Below are 22,643 nucleotides of genomic sequence, written 5' to 3'. Positions count from 1 at the left end.
TACAAAAATCTTACTCTCGGGGCGCCTGGGTGGCTCAGTCGGTTGGGCGTATGACTTCGCCTCAGGTCATGATCTCGCGGTCCGTGGGTTTGAGCCCCACGTCGGGCTCTGTGCTGGCAGCTCAGAGCCTGGAGCCTGCTTCGGATTCTGTGTCTCCCTCTCTCTCTGACCCTCCCCTGTTCATGCTCTCTCTCTCTCTCTCTGTCTCAAAAATAAATAAATGTTAAAAAAAAAATTAAAAAAAAATCTTACTCTCATACTTTTTTCAGGAGGCTACTGGAGGATGTGCTGTACCAAAAGGAGAAAGCTTATCAAGATGGGAGAATAATGCTATACAGGAAACAAAGCATACAAACACAAGAGAGAGGCACATGGATATTGATCAAGAGGCATACCAGGCAGAGAAGGCAACTAATGTAGACTGGAGAGTTTCAAACATTTGTGGCCAAGGACAGTACAGGGCTCCATATTCATGGCCACCCTTCCCAGGTGTATATAATGAAAGTACATGGGTTGGTGAGATTTACAATGATTAGACAATAAAGTACATTTCTAATATGAAAGTTTACATTGAAGCTTGGTGCCTCTCTTGTTTATGCCTGTTGACTGTGACACAGAAGAAAATATAGATCACCTGTATATAGATCACCTGTACACTTGTTATTCAGGTAATCTGTATTTTCTTCTGTGTCATAGTCAACAGGGAAAAACAAGAGAGGCACCAAGCTTCAATGTGTGTGTGTGTGTGTGTGTGTGTGTGTGTGTGTGTGTGTGCATGTGCGCGCATGCATTTGCACAGAATATTTCTGGAAGGACTTATGCCAGTAATGGGTTCCTTCTGGAGAGACAAAGTGGACAGCTATGGGGTAAGAAGGAGCCTTTTCACTAGACGTTATGTATATTCTTGATCTTTTTGAGTTGTTTATTATATACAAAATATAACATAAAATATATCCTCCCTCTTTCAAAATTTCCAATTCAACAAACATGCAGATAAGTGCTCAATCTGATTGGTCATGGATAGTTTGGGGATCGCTGAAAGAGATTATTCTCACTTCCCTGTGTGTTTTATTTTCCTCTAGTTAGCTCAGAGGCCATCTGGAATGCTAGCTCAAAGATATGATTTCAATATGTATTTCAAATTGTTTCCTGAAAGGTGGTTCCAACTTATACAACCACCAGCAAAGAATGGAGAGAACCCACTTCCCTGTATGTCCTAGATTTACCCTTTTCATTTATTTTTTTATATGATCACATTATTTGGACAGGAAATTACTGAACAATACTCAGAAATGCGCTGGTTTTGTTTGGAGTTTTGGTGTTAATTTATCTGGATCTGACTGGGTTTTTTACAGCCTGGTGGCACACTGGCATCTCGGCATGAAATCCCTGCTCATGGCCAGGCTCCGCACATTCTTGGTACACCTTAGGATTTTGTTGTTCCAGAACCAGTGGAATACTAATTGTCCCCATGTAGTATTCGTAATGAAGAGCTGAATTACTCTGCATGACAGACAAAATCAGCTTGGCCACTGAAGGCAGCCTCATAAGCATAGCATGAATTTCTCATCCACTGTTGGATTGCTTAAAACATTCAATACTGAAGAAAAATTTCTGCTGGTGCCTTTTGCCACAACAAAACCCAACAGTGTCTTAACAAGGATTCATTCTAGCAGCAATCAAGATGCCATCGTAAAAGCTCTCAGGGAGTCAGTTCTTTGCTGGCTTGTATTACCAGGCAGTATAGATTCTACTGCAGTGTAGGGTAGTAGGGACAACGTGGGTTTTAGAATCAGACCCATCTACTTTATACTTCAGTTCCACCTCTAACCAGCCATAAAACCTTGGGGATGTGCTTTCTCTGAACTTCAGTTTTCCTCATCTCTAAAATGATCATTTTAATAGTTACTTTATAGGGTCATGGTAGGGATTAAATGAGATATGAGACATATATGCAAAGCACCTGGCATATGGTAAGAACTCAGTTCACATTTAAATACATTGGGTTAACCATATTAGCCATATTAATGTTTTAAAAGTACTTAAACAGTGCCTGGATCATTATAAACCTTCAGTGAATGCCCATAGTCTTAATTTTTTTTTTTTTTTTACACTGCAGTGAGTAGTTTCACCAAATTGAAGGTATTCTTTAATGAGTTAATCAAGTAACATCTATATTGAAGGTCTACCTACACAGACTGTGAAGAGACCAAAAACTGCTATGCCTTCCTTAGACATATGCAGTCTAGTTAAAGAGATAAGAATAGACATAAAATTAATTATCTAACAATAAAAACCGTGTTATCTGAAGCAGGAAGGGAATAGAACAGATCATAGAAACTATAGTGACTCAAAAGGAGAGGAGAAGAGGAGAGAAAGAGGAAGAGAATGGAGGGAGGCATGGTTCTGTGGGTTGAATTTCATCCCCCCACCAAAATTCATTATTTTGGAGTCCTAATCCCCAACGTGGCTGTATTTGGAGATGGGGCCTCTGAGGAAGTGATGAGGGTTAACTGAGGTCATAAGGATGAGACTCTGACCTCATAGGTCTGGTGCCCTTATAAGAAGATGAAGAGAGGGGGCACCTGGGTGGCTCAGTTGGCTCAGGTCATGATCTCGCGGTTCAAGTTTGAGTCCTGCATCAGGCTCCTCACTCACAGCGCAGAGCCTGCTTGGGATTCTCTCTCTCTGCCCTTGCCCCCCGCTCTCTCTCTCTCTCAAAATAGATAAACTTAAAAGAAAGAAGAAGATAAAGAGACACCATAGCACTCTGTCTCTGCAGTGTGAGATACAGCAAGAAGTCAGGTGTCCACACAACTAGGAAGACAGTCCTCATTAGGAACCAGTGATCTTGGACTTCTAGCTTCCAGAACTGTAAAAAATAAACCTATGCTGTTTAAGCCACCCAGTCTATGCTATTTTTGTTATGGCAGCCTGAGCAGACTAAGAGGGAGAGAAAGCGAGGGAGAACATATTTTGGTAAGGCCAGAACAGGGAATTTGCACTGTCATTTGAAATGCCTTAAAGGGGAGGGTGGCCCATGGAAGGACAAGCAAGAAGGCATGTTCTGGAGCCTTGAGTGAGCAGTTAGGGACCTGAACATGGCTGCTTAATCTAGGACCAGCTCAGAAAGGACTTTGAATTCCTTCAATAGCAAGAAGATACCAAGGGTGGCATAATATTTCGGGCAAAATAAAATTCAGTGTAGGATACTTTTCCTCAACCAGCTGGCTGTCCTTTAGGGGTTTGGGGGGCAAGTTTGATAAATCATTCCACATGAATCTTCACAGATAATGAAAATCAGGCCAGCTCAGGACAAATGAGATAAGGAATTGTAGGCATGACCCTGACCGGTGAACTCTGAATTACACTGAAATTACTAAGCACATAATCATCATTTGCTCATGCAGCATTCATTCTAAACAGACTGTCAAAGGGGCAAATTTCCTGTATTCAACTGCATTTCAAAGAATCTTAAAATGTAACAAGAAAATGTGGAGACCATTTAGTCAAATCCCACCCAATGGAAGGCTTTCCTTTACAATTTCCAAGAGAACGTGCCATTAAACCAGGCCCTATCTAGACACTTCTTTAATGCAATTTTTAGAACAGCATTCTCTCTTCTCAGATTTAAGATGTTTTGAATCCTTTGGAGAGCAATAACTATAGTGTTATTTACTGAGTGCCAGTTACTATATGCCAGTCACTGTGCTGAGTGTTTTTCTTGCTGTACCTCATTTTAACCACCTGTTCTCACTTAAAAGCACTTTTGTTATTATCCCCATTTTATGAACGTGGCAAGTGAGGCTTAGAGAGGTCAAGTTACTTGCCTAATATTACTTAACTGGGAAGCAGTAGAATGAAAATCTGGACCCATGTGTTCTGCCCTTACAGCTTGAGCTCTTAATCAGATGTCCTCTTGCATTGACGTACATCAGTGGTGCTCAATCATTTCTCCATCCATCCCAGAGAGACTTTCAATGGGGCTAGAGAAAATGTGAGGATGAAGCTTGGAAAGGCCATCCTTGGGGCACGGGGGTGGCTTAGTTTGTTAGTTGGTTAAGCATCCGACTCTTGATTTCACTCAGGTCATGATCTCCTGGTTCATGAGATCAAGCTCCCTGTAGGGCTCTGTGCTGACAACATGGAGTCTGCTTAGGATTTTCTCTCCCTCTCTCTCTGTCCCTCCCCCATTTGTGCTCACTCGTGTGCTCTAAATAAATAAATAAATAAATAAATAAATAAAACATTAAAAAGAAAAGAAAGGCCATCCTCAATCTCAGGGTGTTCTTCTAGGTTCCTTTCTTTTTTGGAACCCCCAAATGACAACCACCAATCCAGATATATCAGGCAACATCTGGGAGGAAAGGTCTAACTTTTTAAAATGTTACCAAGATAGTTAAAATACATAATTATTTTTCCACTGAAAAAACTCCATGAAAACAAAACTGTATATATGACTAATATGGTTTCCATAAAATAATCTGGCATCTTGGTATTTTAGGGTATGAAATCAATAGTAACATTGTTTCTTGGGGTGCCTTGGTGTCTCAGTTGGTTAAGTGTCAGCTCAGGTCATGATCTTGTGGTTTGTCAGTTTGAGCCCCATGAGGGGCTCTGTGCTGACAGCTCAGAGCCTGGAGCCTGCTTCAGATTCTCTGTCCTTCCCCCCCTTGTGCTCTCTCTCTCTCTCAAAAAGTAAATAAATAAACATTAAAAAATTTTTTTAAATAGTACCATTGCTTCTTATTTCATCTTGTCCTTACAAGCAGAAGTCTGCACTTTTGGAAATCAGAGTCACATGAGATCCATTCCTTCATTTTCAAGAAGGTAACCTCCGAAATCCAAACATTATAAAAAAAGGCACCCTCCTGTCTTTTTCTTAATTGCAGTAGTTACTCATGCTGCATCAGGGGTTTCTTCAGCTACAGTTTTAGAGATCAGTCCCTCTGTGTAAGTCATGAACTTATGTAGAATAAAAAACAGCTGGACAACATTTATTTAGCAGCTGCAAATATACTATCAAGATTGTCATCAGGATAGTTCTTGGCTTTCTATTGTCCAAACTCCATGAACTCAATTCCTTGAGAGTTTCCAAATGAGTCAAATAATTTAGGTCAAGCTCTGTGAGAGCATGTATGCATGTGACCCTGGTGGGACCAGTTAGCCTCCATCTGGTTTCCACTGCTGACCTTCACCTTTACCTCATCAGTCAGCTAATAAAAACATGACATAGGCCAAAAGAAAGACCCCGAATAAGCCAGCACAGCACAAAGTTCAAAGCCTTCTCCAAGAGGACAATAGAATCATCTTCATTAGATTAAAGGCAGCGTATGGTCATTTTAGTTTCTCTTTGGAACTTTGCTCCAGGTGCTTTGTGTATCTTAATTTATGGAGTACGGATTAAAACACTATTTTCTGTGTTTAATTTTTAAGATTAGCTATGTATTTTAGTTTTTATTTTATGGCACACAATAGAATATTCCATAAATAGCACTGCTTTGCAAACAATAATAATAAGGGTTTGGTTAAGACATAAAATATAATTTAAGGCTGTGTCACATACTCTACATTCTTAATTTTGCATTTTTTCACCATTTTCTTCTTAAAAACAATAAATCATGGTAACCCCAGGTCAACTATTAGTCTTATATTATTTCCTTGATAAGTCTCATGCTGTGCATTATATCTGATATTTCTGTGTCTAATTATTTTTCCCAAGGAGACTTGCATTATCCGTATTGACAGTCTGTGCATTGGCTTCTAATTCTTCCATATTGTGAGATTTAATGCTATGTTTTGAATAATAAGTTACCTATTTTGTAAGCTTAATGAGTATAATTTCAATGACATAGAAGCCACTTAGGAATACATTAAACATCTGTGGGCACTGGAATAAATTCTGCACAATTTAACTCATTACCAAAAGATACTTAACATGGAGATATCCCACCATCCTATCAAATTAATGCATGGCTTTCTTACCTTTGTATTCTCCCAAGTCTGGAATCAAAAGCAGATGTTCTTGCTTCCAGAAGTTATTTTGGTATCTTCTAGGTTATTTAATAATTTCTGGCACTACCCACTAATTATTCCATCATATCTCAGCTACTTGAGTTGAATTGCTTCTTGATCCAGAGACATTAATCAGGCTTGGTTTTTATCATTGGAATTTATCATCTTCACAGTTGTTCAACATCAGGAGAATTTTGTTAAACCTGCGTTAATGAAGTCTCGCTTTCGTGGTGCATAATAGAGTCCCAAACCTCACTTTTCTTCTTCCAACCCAACATGGGCAAATATCTTTTCCATGGAAGTGGGAAGACTTTCCATTAGGTTATTTCTGTGGAGGTATTTGAAAAAGAATCTTTTTCTCAGTGAATTACGTCCTAAGATGAAATTCAAAGTCTCTCATATGGAGCACACTGATGGTGTCATTACAAAATAAGCCTGCCAGTTCATATGCTAGTATGAAGGAATCAAAGACTTTGAGACCTGAAGCCTTTCTTTCAAGATCCTGGAACACTTCTCTGGTGTTTCAACTATCAGGTGAAACCCTGATGAAAGAAAAGAATCTAAATTTGATCAATAGTCGCAGAAAGCATTAAAAAGCATCCTTAAATGATAGCTAGGACATGTCACATTATGTTGTTTTCTCAAAAATAAATAATTCAAAACTGGTACATATTTGAAACAATAATACTTTTGTCTCCCAAAAAAGGAGGTCATCATCCTAAACATCTGCAAAGGTATGGTACTGGGCACATGAGAAATATTTTCACAAATGAGGGTCCTATTTTCTCAGTCTTTAGACTCTATTCATCTTTTTTCCCCCTTTTTTTTTCTCTTCAGTATAAATATTAAAAGCAAAACTATAAAACAAATTTCAAACAATGAAATATTTTATAGACACAAATTTTTGGAACTAATTAAATAAAAGATATCTTAAATTACCAACGTTTGAACAACTTAAAAGTACTCCCAATCTTTTTCATTTTAACATTATTGTTTCTATCACTGGTATTTTCTAGTCTATATCATATGGATATAGAGTTTTAGATCTAGAAGTCTCTTTGCATTTGCAGAATTGTGGTTTTGAAAAATTTTCTCGTTGACATAACTTCTGGCAAAATCGCAGGCTCATAGAAGACTACCAGGAACTAGGAAATCCTACTAAACATAAAATTCTACTAAACATAAATTCTTAAGAACCATGTTAAATAAAATTTCTAGAACATTTCTAGAGATTTCTGTATTATCTATTACAGCATAACAAATTACTTCAAAACTTAGTGATTTAAAGCAATAAACATTTATTATGTTACAAGATCTGTGGGTCATAATTTCAGGAGCATTTTAGCTGGGTGATTCCAGCTCAGGGTCTTTCACGGGTCACAATCAAGATGTCGTCAGGGACTGCAGACATCTCAGGGCTTTACTGGACTTACTGGCTGTGGGCAGGAGGTCTCAGCTCCTCCCCAATGAAACTCTCCTTAGGCTGCTTGAACCCTCAAAAAATGAGTTGTGTTCTATAGAGCAAATGATTTAAGGGAGAGCAAGGAGGAAGTCATATATACCTTTTATGTCCTAACTTGGAAAGTAACACACCTTCACTTCCACCTCTTTCTATGCCTTAGAAGTGAGTTATTAAGTACAGCCCACACTTAAAGGGAGGGGAATTAGACTCCAACTTGCTAAAGAAGGAATATCAAAGAATTTGTGGACATCTTTAAAACCTTCGTGATTTCCAACACAAACTAGATTTGTGGTGGGTAATTCTTCTCCTGATTCATCACATTTATTCAGGAAATACTTGCGAGTATTATCATGCTTTAAGGTAGATTTTCCCTCAAAATATAAGTCAAGTAATCTGTATCTTTTTAGCAATTTTTTAAAAGTTAGTCCTTTACTGGAAATGCAAATTAAAACCACAATGAGATATCACCTTACACATGTCAGAATGGCTAGAGTCAAAACCACAAGAAATAACAAATGTTGGTAGAATGTGGAGAAAAAGGAACTTTTATGTACTGTTGGTAGGAATGTAAACTGGAGTAGCCACTGTGGAAAACAGTATGGAGGTTCCTCAAAAAATTAACCAGAGAATTACCATCTGATCCAGTAATCACACAACTGGGTATTTACCCAAAGAAAAGAGAAGTGCTAATTCAAAAAAATATATGCACCCCTACATTCATAACAAAGATATGGAAGCAACCCAAGTGTCTATTGATAGATGAATGGATAGAGAAGTTGTGGTGTATACACACACACACACACACTATGGAATATCACTCAGCCATAAAGATGAATGAAATCCTGCCATTTGCAACAACATGGATGGACTTAGAGAATACAATGCTAACTGGAATAAATCAGTCAGAGAAAGGCAAGTACTATATGATTTCACTCATATGTGGAATTAAGAAACAAAACAAATACACAATGAAGAAAAAGAGATAAACAAAACAGTAGACTCTTAACTATGGAGAACAAACTGGTGGTTGCCAGAGGGGATGTGGGTGGGTGGATCGGTGAAACAGATAAAGGAAATCAAGAGTGTATTTATCTTGATGAGCACTGAGAAATGTATGGAATTGTCAAATCACTATATTGTACACTTGAAACTAATATAACAGTGTATTAATTATACTTAAATATGAATAAATAAATAAATAAATAAACCCCTTACTGACTTGAAATTTAATGTCCTATGCACTTGCATTTTCTTTTCCATAATTGTTAAAAGCTTTAGTAAAATGCTTGTGTAGCTGTCAGCAATTTCAACACATTAAGAGGATACTTAAGGGTGTATACTTGAAGGGTGGGGTATATGTGCTCTGCCAGATGCCCTCACACTGCATGGTAGAACAAAGGAGACCCCTTTGCCAACCTTACTGTCTAGACCTGCCAGTATGGTATAGAAGATACTAAATCCTGGTGCCATATTCTTTTATTTATGGCAACTGAAATTATCATTAAATTGTTTAATAGGAAAGAACTAAATTTTTGCTACAGAAACATAAAATCACAGTATTCCACTACTATGGCTGGCTAAATCACAGTTGAAGGATTGTTTTGTTTTTTTCTAGCTAACATCATTTTGGAAAAAACTTTTTGTGTATCTTCAGCCTCACGTTTATCACTTTAATGGCTCCATAATGGTCCCCTGAGATGATATACTATAGATTATATAATGATTCTCTAATCGCTAGCTATTTGTATTCCTTGATTTTTCCTTCTACTTTTACAAATTATGTCACTATAAACATCTTGGTACAAATAACTTTCTTTTTCCATGATTTCAAGCTCTTCCTTAGGACAAGGTTCCCCAAACTGGATTATTTAGTCAAAAGATATGCAGTATTTTTAAAAATCTTTTTATTATGGAAAACTTCAAACATGCAAAAGTGGAAAAAATGATATAATGATCTTATGTACCTATTCTCCCTGCTTCAATAACTGTCAACTCATGGCCATTGTTATTTATCTATACTCCCACCCCCTTTTCTCCCATCTTACTCTCCAATCTGGATTATTTTGAAACAATTCCCAGACACCTATCATTTCTGGTATAATCTTTTTTTTTTTTGTATGCAATACTGATTATCTAATTGTGCTCCAGAAATTCAAGTGAATTTTCAACTCTAAAATCCAAATATGACATGACAGCTAAGGAATGAAACATAAAAGAAAAAAAAAATTTTGCCCTGTGAAAGATCCTGTTAGGATGAAAAGAAAAAATTACATACTGAGAAAATATTTGCGTGTTACCTATGTGACAAAAGATAAATATAAATATCCTATTTTATATACATATTTTATATACCTATATTATGTATAATAAATATAGGCAATAATATATATAATGTACAGTAAATATATATAATAAAGAACTCTCAAAACTCAACAGTTTAAAAAACATATTAATTCATTAAAAAAGGGAGCAAAAGACAAAAAGTGACATTTCATTAAAGAGGGTATACAGATGACAAACACATGAAAAGATGTTCAACATCATTGGCCATCATGGCAATGAAAATTAAAATCACAATGATCTATCACTACCCATCTAATAGGACAACTAACACAAAAGAATGGTGATAATAACAAATGATTTTGAGGATGTGGAGAGACTAGATCTCTCACACACCACTGGTGGGAATGTAAAATGGTATACACCTATTCTGAAAAAGTTTTCTGTTTTTTTGTTTTTTTGTTTTTTGTTTTTTTTTTAATTTACATCCAAGTTAGTTAGCATATAGTGCAACAATGATTTCAGGAATAGATTCCTTAATGCCCCTTACCCATTTAGCCCTTCCCCCCTCCCACAACCCCTCCAGCAACCCTCTGTTTGTTCTCTATATTTAAGAGTCTCTTATGTTTTGTCCCCCTCCCTGTGTTTATATTATTTTTGTTTCCCTTCCCTTATGTTCATCTGTTTTGTATCTTAAAGTCCTCATCTGAATGAAGTCATATGGTATTTGTCTTTCTCTGACTAATTTCACTTAGCATAATACCCTCTAGTTCCATCCACGTAGTTGCAAATGGTAAGTTTCATTCTTTTTGAATGCCAAGTAATACCCCATTGTGTGTGTGTATATATATATATGTATATATATATACATACATATATATATGTATATATATATATATATACCACATCTTCTTTATCCATTCATCCGTCGATGGACATTTAGGCTCTTTCCATACTTTGACTATTGTTGATAGTGTTGCTATAAACATTGGAATGCATGTGCCCCTTCAAAATGACATACCTGTATCCCTTGGATAGATGTGTAGTAGTCCAGTTTCTGGGTCATAGGGTAGTTCTATTTTTAGTTTTTTGAGGAACTTCCATACTGTTTTCCAGAGTGGATGCATCAGTTTGCATTCCCACCAGCAGTGCAAAAGAGATCCTCTTTCTCTGCATCCTTGCCAATATCTGTTGTTGTCTGAGTTGTTAATGTTAGCCATTCTGACAGGTGTGAGGTGACATCTCAATGTGGTTTTGATTTGTAGTTCTCTGATGATGAGTGATGTTGAGTATTTTTTTCATGTGTCGGTTGGCCATCTGGATGTCTTCTTTGGAGAGGTGTCTATTCATGTCTTTTGCCCATTTCTTCACTGGATTATTTGTATTTTGGGTGTTGAGTTTAAGTTATTTATAGATTTTGTATACTAACCCTTTATCTGATATGTCATTTGCAAATATCTTGTTCCATTCTGTCAGTTGCCTTTTAGTTTAGCTGATTCTTTCCTTCATTGTGCAGAAGTTTTTTATTTTGGTGAGGTCCCAATCATTCATTTTTGCTTTTGTTTCCCTTGCCTCCAGAGACACATTGAGTAAGAAGTTGCTGCGGTCAATAGTTTCCTGGTTTCTTAAGAAAATTAAAATATATGCTTACCACATAACTCATCAGTCACCCTCATGGACATTTATCTTAGAGAAATACAAATTTAAGTCCACACAAAAATATGTGCATGAATGTTCATAGCAGCTTTATTCAAAAAAGCTTACAGAATGGAAACACCTCCAATGTCCTTCACTGGGTGGATGATTAAACATACTATGGTAGATCCAGTCCATGAAATACTATGTAGCGATAAAGAAAATTAACTATTGATATTTACAATATCTTGGGTGGATCTCAAGGCTGCTACGCTGAGTGAAAAAAGCAAATCTCAAAAGATCACAAGCATCTGCTGACTGATGTTGGATGGATAAAGAAGATGTGAGATATTATGTAATGGAATATTACTCAGCCATAAAAAAGAATGAAAACTTGTGATGACGTGGATGGAACTAGAGAGTATTATGCTAAGCGAAATAAGTCCATCAGAGAAAGACAAATACCATATGATTTCACTCATATGTGGAATTAATGAAACAAAACAAGTGAGGAAAAGGAAAATAAGAGAGAGGCAAAAATAAGGAACAGACTCTTAACTATAGGGAACAAACTGATAGTTACCAGAGTGGAAGTGGATGGGGGAATCGGTGAAATAAGTGATGGGAATGAAGGAGTGCACTTGTGATGGGCACTGGATGTTGTATGGAAGTATTGAATCACTATATTGTATACCTGAAATTAATATTACACTGTATGTTAGGCAACTGGAATTTAATAAAAACTTAAAAAAGATTATATACTATATGATTCCATTTATATATCATTTTTGAAATAACAAAAAGGGTAGCATGAGGGAGTTTTCTGTGGTGATGGAATAGTTTTGTGTCTTGGTTGCCATGGTGACTGCAGTGTCATCACATTTACACTTGTGGCAAAACCCACAGAGACCTCTACACATAGTTTTGCCAGTGACAACTTCATGGTTTTGATATTGTACCATAGTTATGTAGGATGTAACCATTGGGAAAACTGAGTAAAAGGTGAGGACTCTCTGTTCTATCTTTGGTATTTACAGTGCTTTTGTAATTACTTAAAAAGTTAGAAATTTAAATATGGATTATCTGTTCATATTTTTGGGTTTGTATGAGTGAAATTGAAGCATAGAGCCTACAGAACCAAGACTCTGCTTTTACCATGGAGAAATATATATAACAATCATCTGTTTAGAACTTCTCAAAACTTTTTGAAACAACTCATCCTGTGGTAGAGGTTGGAAAACGTTGCGCCATATTGAACGAACTTAAGGAACACTTGGCCGATCTGCCAGATCTTCCTATTAAGACGTTGTCCTCTCAGGTCATTTTCTGAGTAGATATGATGGAAATCATAAAAAGTGGCTCTTGTCTCTTTGCCAAAAGTCCTTTTCTTTAGGAAGAAGAACGCTGAGGGAAGTACTTTTACTTGTCCATATTTATTACAGCTGAAACCTTGAAAGACACTGCCAGTTTTGACATTTAGTCCCCTAAAATTTGTAGCTCAACATATGGATACTTGGACTGTCAAATCAGGCATAAATAAATGAGAAACCTATAGAAACATGAGTAAAAGGGACACATAAAATAAGAAATATTTAGGCAGGCTTACTAAGGCAGCAACTTAGTTAAGAGGAAATATATGTATATGTGCACGCACACACACACACACATGACTGCGTATTCCAGGAAACCAAATGCAGTTTGGATTCCACTGAAACTTCCCTGACAGAGATTAAAATAACAACAAATCCCTAAGCTTCAAATATAATAGGCTTCTTTTAGGTTTCGTGTACTTTTTATGGCATTTGATACGAATAACCTTCTTGAGATTCCAGAATTCCTTTGGCTTTTGGTGATACCACTCTTTCGTGCTTTAATTTCTACATCCCTGATTATCAGCCTTGTTTTCTAACTTCTCCACCATCACTTATAAGTTGGCTTCTCCAACATTTTGTCCTCTTCTCTTCTCTGCTAATGTGGTCTCTCTCAGGAATCTTATCAGTGGCTTCCATGTCCACCCATATGCTGATGGTCTTGAAATCTGTATTTCCAGCCTCACCTCTCCCTTACAATCAAAAGTCATACATCCAATGACTTACCATATATTTTTTCCAGAATGTTCTACCAGCGTCTTAAATTTCCTATGTTCAACGCAAAACTCACTATTAATCTTTCCACATCTGCTCCTCCTCTTCCAATCACTGCATTTCTGAACATACATTGAAGCACCAAGTCAGAAATATTGGTACCCAACCTTTACTTTCACTGATACACCACCCAAATAATCCCAACTTCTTTCTCATCCTCTCCTTAATGTCTCTTGAATCTGGCTTTCTCTCATGCCCTTGTCACTGCTTACAGTTCAAGATATTTTCATTCCTTGCTTGTTCTGTTTCAATAATCTCCTGACTATTCTTCACACGTCTAGTCTCATACCTTCAATTTATCTCCCATACTTTTATTCACGAGGTTTCTAAAGCACACATCTGTTTATAATACCCTACTGTTGAAAACACCTCAGTGGTTTCTCATTGCTGACAGGACAAAGTCTCTCATGAATTAGTCAGTCTCTGGTCTCATTTCTTTCTTCTCATCAACAAGCACCTATCTTCAGCCATTCTCATAAACAAGTAGTTCCTCCAGATTCAGCTTTCCATAACTCCGAGCCTGTTCTTACTACTGCAAGTCCCTCTGCCTGGAACTCCCATCTTCCCCATCACACACCCCACCTGCAGAATATTTACTTGTCCTTTAAGACTCAGATTATCACCTCCTGTGGGGAGCTTTTGTTGCCCTCTTAGTGCTAGGCTATTCCCTTCTTTGTACTTCCTGTGCATCTCATAGAACCTTCTACCGTCTTGTCTATATGGCTTTAGTTTACATGAGTGTCTCCCTCTACAACTGTGAGTTTCCTGAGAAAAAGATGAATTTAAATCCTTTTTGAATTTCAGCACCCAGCACAGTGTCAAGGACATTGTAAGAACCTAATAGTCACAACTAATATTTAAAAAAAAATTTTTTTTTCAACATTTATTTATTTATTTGGGACAGAGAGAGACAGAGCATGAACGGGGGAGGGGCAGAGAGAGAGGGAGACACAGAATCGGAAACAGGCTCCAGGCTCTGAGCCATCAGCCCAGAGCCCGATGTGGGGCTCGAACTCACAGACCGCAAGATCGTGACCTGGCTGAAGTCAGACGCTTAACTGACTGCGTCACCCAGGCGCCCCACAACTAATATTTTTTTAAAGGAATTACTACATGCCAGGTATTATTCTAAGCCCTCTGCACACACTCTCACTTAATTCTCTGAGCTCTGTGAGATAGGTTCTATTCCCACCCCCACCCCCACTTTATAGATGAGGACATGTTGCTTACATTATAATTAAATGCACTGAAAATGCACTTGACGAATATTTATTGAATGAAAGATAAGAAATGGATCAATGCCCAACTACTCAGTCTTCTCCCTGGGAATAAGACCCTGAAATATCCCTCTGAATTTAGTTCACTCCAGGAAGGCCGCCAGCCCCATATGTTATCCTGGCATAAACTGTTGCGTTTTATGATCTGGAGAAGGTTTGCAACCCATTTCCATTACCACAGTCCATCTTCTGATTCCAAGGCACACTCTAAGACATATGCCTGTAATACACCACTAAACATTTTTAACATAAAGGACCCTGATCTTGTAGCCTGTTTGGCCAGTTATTTATTGATTTTCTGGGGTGGGGAGTTGTGATTGCTGAATTCTACAGCCAACGCCAGAGATAAATTCATAGGTCCTATATAAAAATCAACTTGCTTCTCTTGTAGATAGTACTTTCATAAAGAATTCTGCACAAGATTCCATTACTTTTAAATGCACTCTGGCTCAATACTTGGCGCACATTTTGATGGTGAAAGAAGGAGCTCTAGAGAGTGCAAAGGCAGGGATTTGGGATCAGAAACCTGGGTTTTGAATTGCAGATAACTGGGATGAATTGTATAATCCCTCAGCCTTGGTTTCTTCAGCAGATCAGCAAATATTTATCAAACGCCATCATAAAGCCAGCACAGGGGCAGGCCTTGTATAGATGGGGACTTCACATCTGTGAGAAGGGATTGTTGTAAGGTTGATATAAACAGTGCCTCTGAAGCATAGATGGCACTCAACATGGCCAAGGTTTTGGCGTTTTTCTTTCATACATGGCAATGACTAAAAATGACTATTTCCTAATAGAGGAGAAGTCAAATTTCACCCAAATCAATTCTTAGTGTGCAAATGTCAAAGTATTGAAGATTATGAGAACAAGACTCAAAAATAATAGTCTAAAGATACACATGTAAACATGTAAATAGGTATCTGCAATGTTGGACAATTAATACATTTTGAATTTTTGTACTGTTAACAGTTTGGATTCAATTTTGCTGGTAGTTGTGAAAGTACAATATTATAAGTTAGTCTCAGGACAAATAAACAAAAAGAAAAGTACAATATTGCTTTTGTATATATTTGCATAGTGTTTTCTAAATGAGAAACTTGTAACTGTAAAAAAAAAAAAAGGAGAAATTACACAATAATCTAAGGAACACTGTTGAGAATTTATGCCATGTTTTAAATATTCCTGTTCTTCACGATGCCAACCCCTTCGCAGGAAAGATTCTACAAGTTCCTCTGCCTGAATTTTTAGCCGCTTGCTGTTTTGTTAGTTTCTTATTGTTGTCTTTTGTTGCTTTGTCTTCTGTCTCTCACTTGGAGAAGACAGGGTGCTCCTCTCCAACACGTGTCTTCACTGCATGTTTCTGCAAGAAAATGTTTTTTAAAGCCTGGGGAATTTTCCAATATTAATAACTGTTAATTAGTTTTAAATGTCTCATGCCTCCAAGGAGGTTCTGAAGTTTACCTACATAAGCCGTCACTGCATAACTTGATTACTTACTGCTTTGAACCAGAGCAAGAAAATTAAGAGTTTATGATTTTCCTTTAGTTCAGCATTGGTCCTTTTGTCTCTTCTCCTCAACACACAGGGAAACACACACACACACACACACACACACACACACACACACACACACACACATTTTCCAAACCCAAGAAAGTGGAATTACTTTTACCATTCTCTGCTGCTACACATGAAACTCACTTATCCTTTATTTATCTTAATGAATTTGATTATAATGCCTCCATATTCCTAAGCCTGTGTTTCACTTACAGAAGTGGGTGTTAACTGCACAGTTAAAAAAATGCTATTAATGTTATTATCTGCATTGCCTATGTAAAATTGTGGAATATAAATTTAAAACAACCACACTTTGACTTCCTTAAGCTGCTTGCTAAAGTGTTATATTAATTCTTATCACAACAATACCCCCGTATCACATAAAAAACATATTTTCTAAAATGCTCTGATAATGAAGGCATGCTAGCAGGAATATAATACTCTTAACCTGGCAATTCATCACCCAAAAAACAATTTTCTCAGATGATCTATTGCCAAGATTCATGCTGCTGGATGTGCATAAAGAAGAGACGATTATTGTTCTGCAACCATAATCTAGTATTATTTAACAATAAAAAGACAGATGTACAAACAGCCTTTGGATTGAGTATAATTATTTAAATTATTTGAAATATCCTTAAATAGCTTCTCTCAAAACTTATTCCCATTGAAGAATTTACAACATTGCTGTCCTTCCTCAAACTCTTTATGTATCATTTCTTGTCAGAGATTAATTTGAATTAATTCCAATTTTCAGCTTTACATTAATTGCATTTCAATTAGCCCACAGAAAGCCCCCTGAGTACTATTTAAAGTTGTAAACCAGTACTCTTCAAGACCCATATAATTCTACCCTTCACTTTAAAATACTACAGAAATGCAGAATTTCAAAACAATCTCAGTCAAGTTGAAGATGATGGTGTTTAGCAACCACTCACAACCGGGCTGTGTGTAGGCAGAATGCTAGTCACAGCTCTCTGAATAATGGCTGAGTTTTCATATGTAGGATTAGGTAATGTTCTTCAACGAAATAAATTTATGTTTGATATTTTTTCATCCCTCCAAACATAAAAGCTGTAAACAGCCACAACCCTTTTAAAATGGAATGGCCTTCTGTGACCCTCAGGCTGAGATTTAAGAGTTTTCTATCGCTGATTCATTCCCATTCCCATGGAAACAGTCACCAAGAATGATTCTGCTGTCATTATTTTCAAGCACTTATCCTGTTCCCAATGATCTGGTGCTGTGTCCATGGAAGTCAGAAAGGAAAGGAGCATCAGTCTTAGGGAGTGAACTCAAATAGCTGTCAACTGATAGGTTGAAAGTCAGATACTTCCCAAGAAATCAGCCTTTTAAAAATATGTGCTTAAATGTTTTTCTAAGGATAAAAGGAATTTATTGCATACAAACTCTGGAAGGATGCATAAGAAACTACAAATAGTCATTATCTATGGCGAAATGGGGACTGGATGGATGGGAGAGTAGAATGGAAACTTTGTATTTTCTCTTTTAGCTTTTTATTATAGAACTTTTTAAACATAGGAAAAGTAGAAAGAATAGTATAGGGAAATCCCCATATACTCATTACCCAACTTTAACATTTACCAATTCATGGCCAATCTTATTTTATCTGTATTCTAGACAACACCCACTGGATTGTTTTCAAGCAAATTCTAGACATCATATAATTTTATCCACAAATATTTAGTATTTATCTTTAAAATAGAAGACCATATTTCAAAATATAAACACAATATTATTATTGCATATTAATAATTTCACAATAATTTCAAATATAATAAAATAGTATTATCATTTTCTCATAAAAATTCTTCATGGTTGGGGCACCTGGGTGGCTCAGTTGGTTGAGGATCCGACTCTTATTTCAGTTCAGGTCATGATCCAGGGTCATGGGATCGAGAACCGGGTCAGGTTCTGTGCTGAGTAGAGAGCCTACTTGGTAATCTTTCTCTCTCTCCCTCTGCCCCCACCCTCTAAATTTTTTTTTTTAATTTTATGGTTGATTTATGTCATGATCAGAAAAGTTCTTGTACAGCATTTGATTACTAAATCTCTTAAGTCTCTTTTTAATCTGTAACTTCTCCTTTTTTTTTTTTTTTTAAAGTTTCCTCTTGAAATATATTTTTTGAGAGATCAGTAGAGTTTCCTTTACTCCAGATTTTGCTGATTACTTTCATGGTGTCATTTTACATGTTCTACTGTCCCCAGTGTATCTGTAAACTGGAAGTTATACTTAAAAGCTTAAGCAGATGCGGGTTTGATATTTTGACAAGAAGACCTTGTATATAGTGCTTAATTCTTCCATCAAGAGATGTCTGGCTATCTTTTTTTCATGAGGTTAACAGAGATTGCTGAACATTGTCTAAGTCCATTCTTTCATTGGGGAACTGAACTAAGTGAATGAATCACCTATTCAAAAAATTAATGAAATACAATTTTTAAAAACTTGGAAAAGAAAGTAATGCAGTAAGACCCCACTGTAATGTAGTGAGTAGGCTCTAAAAGAATCAAACATGCAAAATGGCCTGAACGAGCCTGTGTAACTGGCCCACCTGGTATTCTGGAAGTTCAACCAGGCTGTCCAAATCCCTTCTGGTCCCAGATGTGGTTTGGGGTCATCTGGTGGTACATGCTTACCGTTGATAAGTTTTACAAATGTAAAAACTGATGAGGACGATTCTGAGCCCTAATGCTGACAGGGACTTCCTGGAATCTCCTAATGAGCTGGTACCCATTTTGTCAATCTAATCAGGAGAAATCAGGCTATGAGAATACTGGGGACAATAGGACACACACTTCAAGCTTTCTATTTCTCAAGAAGGGGTTGTCTGCTATTTCCTTTGCAGGCTCTCCTTTCCTACAATTTTATTATTACTCCCCAACTCCCAGCATGTAAAAATATTAGCAAAATGGAGAGTTGGTTGGAAAGTGTAGTTAATTGCCAATGGCATTGTAGTCAAATTCATATTGCTGCACAAAGAATTTTATTGTATATGCATCAGGTGTGAAGAAAATAAAAATCATTCATAAACTTGCCACTCATAGATAACACTGCCACCATTTTGAAGTATCTTATTCCAGACATTCCTCCAATATTCTCACATATACATCCCCATATGTAAAACCAGGCCAACTCACTTTTAGACTGTTTTGAAAAATGATATAGGTTGTAGGAGATACATATTGGAGTGGCTCTCGTTTTATAGAACAGTGTCAGTGCCACTTAACGTACACCCTTGCCTGACTGATTGAGTCAAGCAGAGAGTAAACTGACCAAAGTGGAACCAATAAGATCCTCTCATGGGAACTAAATGGAGACATTCAGACATGCAAGGTGGTCAGAATGAACACATCTGATGGTTGTACTCTCACAGGAAGGTTTGAGAGCTCCTGTTGCTGAAGACTGCAGAGTATTCTTTGCTTGGGTCATTCCTGAAGCTTTCTGGCTCAGCTTTTATTTTGTCTCTGTCAGATAGCCCAGTTTCCTTCTAATATGGTGGTTATTGATAGAGACAGATTCTGCTACTTGGACTTAACCTATTTTAGTTGATACACCAGTATATTACCACATGTTTCTCCAAAAAGTGAATTTTACTGGACATATGTTAGATGTCCCATATATAATCCTTCCATTATAACCAGTCATGATTGCTAACAATTTTCAGTGATAAAAATAATGCTCTAATAGTATCAGTATATAAACTGCTTCCACATTGTATTTTTAAAAATTTTTTAACGTTTATTTATTTTTATTTTTTTATTTTTTTTAATGTTTATTTATTTTTGAGACAGAGAGAGACAGAGCATGACTGGGGGAGGGGCAGAGAGAGAGGGAGACACAGAATCGGAAGCAGGCTCCAGGCTCTGAGCCTTCAGCCCAGAGCCTGACGCGGGGCTCGAACTCACCAACCGTGAGATCGTGACCTGAGCTGAAGTCAGACGCTCAACCGACTGAGCCACCCAGGCGCCCCAACGTTTATTTATTTTTAAGAGAGAGAGAGTGTGTGAGTAGGGGAGGGGCAGAGAGAGAGAGGGAGAAAGAATCACAAGCAGGCCCCATGCTGTCAGCACAGAGTCTGACGCAAGGCTTGAGTGAGATCATGACCTGAGCTGAAATCAAGAGTCAGACGCTTAGCTGACTGAGCCATCCAGGAGCCCCTGCTCCCACATTTTAAAATAATTCCTTAAAAGTTATTCAAACTTTTTTAAAAATTTTTTTTAATGTTTATTTATTTTTGAGACAGAGAGAGACAGAGCAGAATCTGAATCAGAATCTGAAACAGGCTCCAGGCTCTGAGTTGTCAGTAGAGAGCCTGACGCAGGGCTCGAACTCACGGACCGCGAGATCATGACCTGAGCCGAAGTCGGCCGCTTAACCGACTGAGCCATGCAGGCACCCCAGAAGTTATTCAAACTTTTATATACAGTGTAAAAATTCATTTTAAGAGCAGTTGCCAAATCACCAAATCAAGTTACCCAATCACTATAATTTTGTAATTTAATGTTAGTCTTGCCATATTTTCATCACAAGTGATTATTCTAATTTATGAAAGTCTTTGCCAATTCAATATGGGGGAAAGGGAAGTCAAAGCTATTTTAATTAGGTCCTTTCATTGTTAGTGATGGTAAATATTTTGGATATTTGTATATTTATTCTGCCAATTTCTTATAGGATAAGTCATTTCTTTTTAATTTGGATAATACTCTTTCTGTAATAAATATTCCAAATAATTCTTTGTTTCTTTCTCTTATGTTTGTATTTGTTTTCTAAATGTATCGATACTTTTATTTATTTATTTAAAAAAATTTTTTTTACATTTATTTATTTATTTTTGAGAGACAGAGAGGGACAGAGCACAAGCAGCGGATGGGCAGAGAGAGAAAGAGACACAGAATCTGAAACAGACTCCAGGCTCTGAGCTGTCAGCACAGAGCCCGATGTGGGGCTCAAACTTACAAACCGCGAGCTCCTGACCTGAGACAAAGTCAGACGCTCAACTGACTGAGCCACCCGGGTGCCCCAATGTATTGATACTTTTAAATTTTAGGTATTTATGTTTTCAATATTTTCTTCATGAAATTGTTACTTTGCTTAGAAAATTTCTATACTTCAATTTTATATACATATTCTTAAAATTTTTTTTTAATGTTTATTTTTGAGAGACAGAGAGAGAGAAAGAGAGCATGAGTGGGGCAGGGGCAGAGAGAGAGGGAGACACAGAATCTGAAGCAGGCTCCAGGCTCTGAACTATTAGCACAGAGCCAGCTCCAACCCATGAACCAGGAGATCATGACCTGAGCTGAAGTCAAACACTTAACCGACTGAGCCACTCAGATGCCCCTATATAAATATTCTTATATTTTCTTTTTAAACACTTAAATTTCTGAGTTTTTTTTTTTTTTATTTTGTGGTGTGGAAAAGATCTATTTTTTTCTTAAATGAGGAATTAGATATCTCAATAATATTTATAAAATAAATAATCTATCATTTCCTAATGTTTTTGAAGTAGGAAATTTATCATACACTAAATTTTATGAATGTTCTATAATAGTTAAAAAATTTTTATCCACTTCTATGCCAGTTCTACTATAACTTATTTATCATTTATTCTATATTTTAAATTCCAATAAGAGAAATCCCATTTCTCATTTTTATTTTTCAAAAATATTTAGGTATTCTTGGGGTGCCTGGGTGGCTTAGTCAGTCAAGCACCCGACTTCAGCTCAAGTCATGATCTCACGGCTCATGAGTTCGAGTCCCACATCAGGCTCTGTGCTGATACCTCAGCTCCTGGAGCCTGTTTCAGATTCTGAGTTTCCCTCTTTCTCTGCCCCTCTCCCCCTCAAAAAAAATAAACATTGAAAAAAATTTAGGTATTCTTATTAGTCAAGTTTTATTTTAGATAACTTTATTTTTTATTGTTTATGTTTATTTATTTATTTAGAGAGAGACAGAGACAGCGTGAGCAAGGGAGGGACGGAGAGTGAGAGGGACAAGACAGAGAATCCCCAGAAGGCCCTGCACTGTCAGCACAGACTCTAACATGGGGCTTGATCCCACAAGCTGTGAGACCATGACCTGAGCCGAAATCAAGTGTCAGATGCTTAACTGACTGAGCCACCCAGGTGCCCCTATTTTAGATAAATTTAGAAACACATTTTGCCTTGTCAAATACCCTTTGTGAGACATTATGTTTGTAAAGGAGCTGGTGTATTGATATTATTAAAGATTTCAGGTACATGACATATCTC

This window comes from Herpailurus yagouaroundi, unplaced genomic scaffold (assembly GCF_014898765.1).
Source record: "Herpailurus yagouaroundi ecotype Mexico unplaced genomic scaffold, PumYag 139, whole genome shotgun sequence".
NCBI lineage: Eukaryota > Metazoa > Chordata > Mammalia > Carnivora > Felidae > Herpailurus > Herpailurus yagouaroundi.
Note: the sequence above shows the minus strand (reverse complement) of the source record.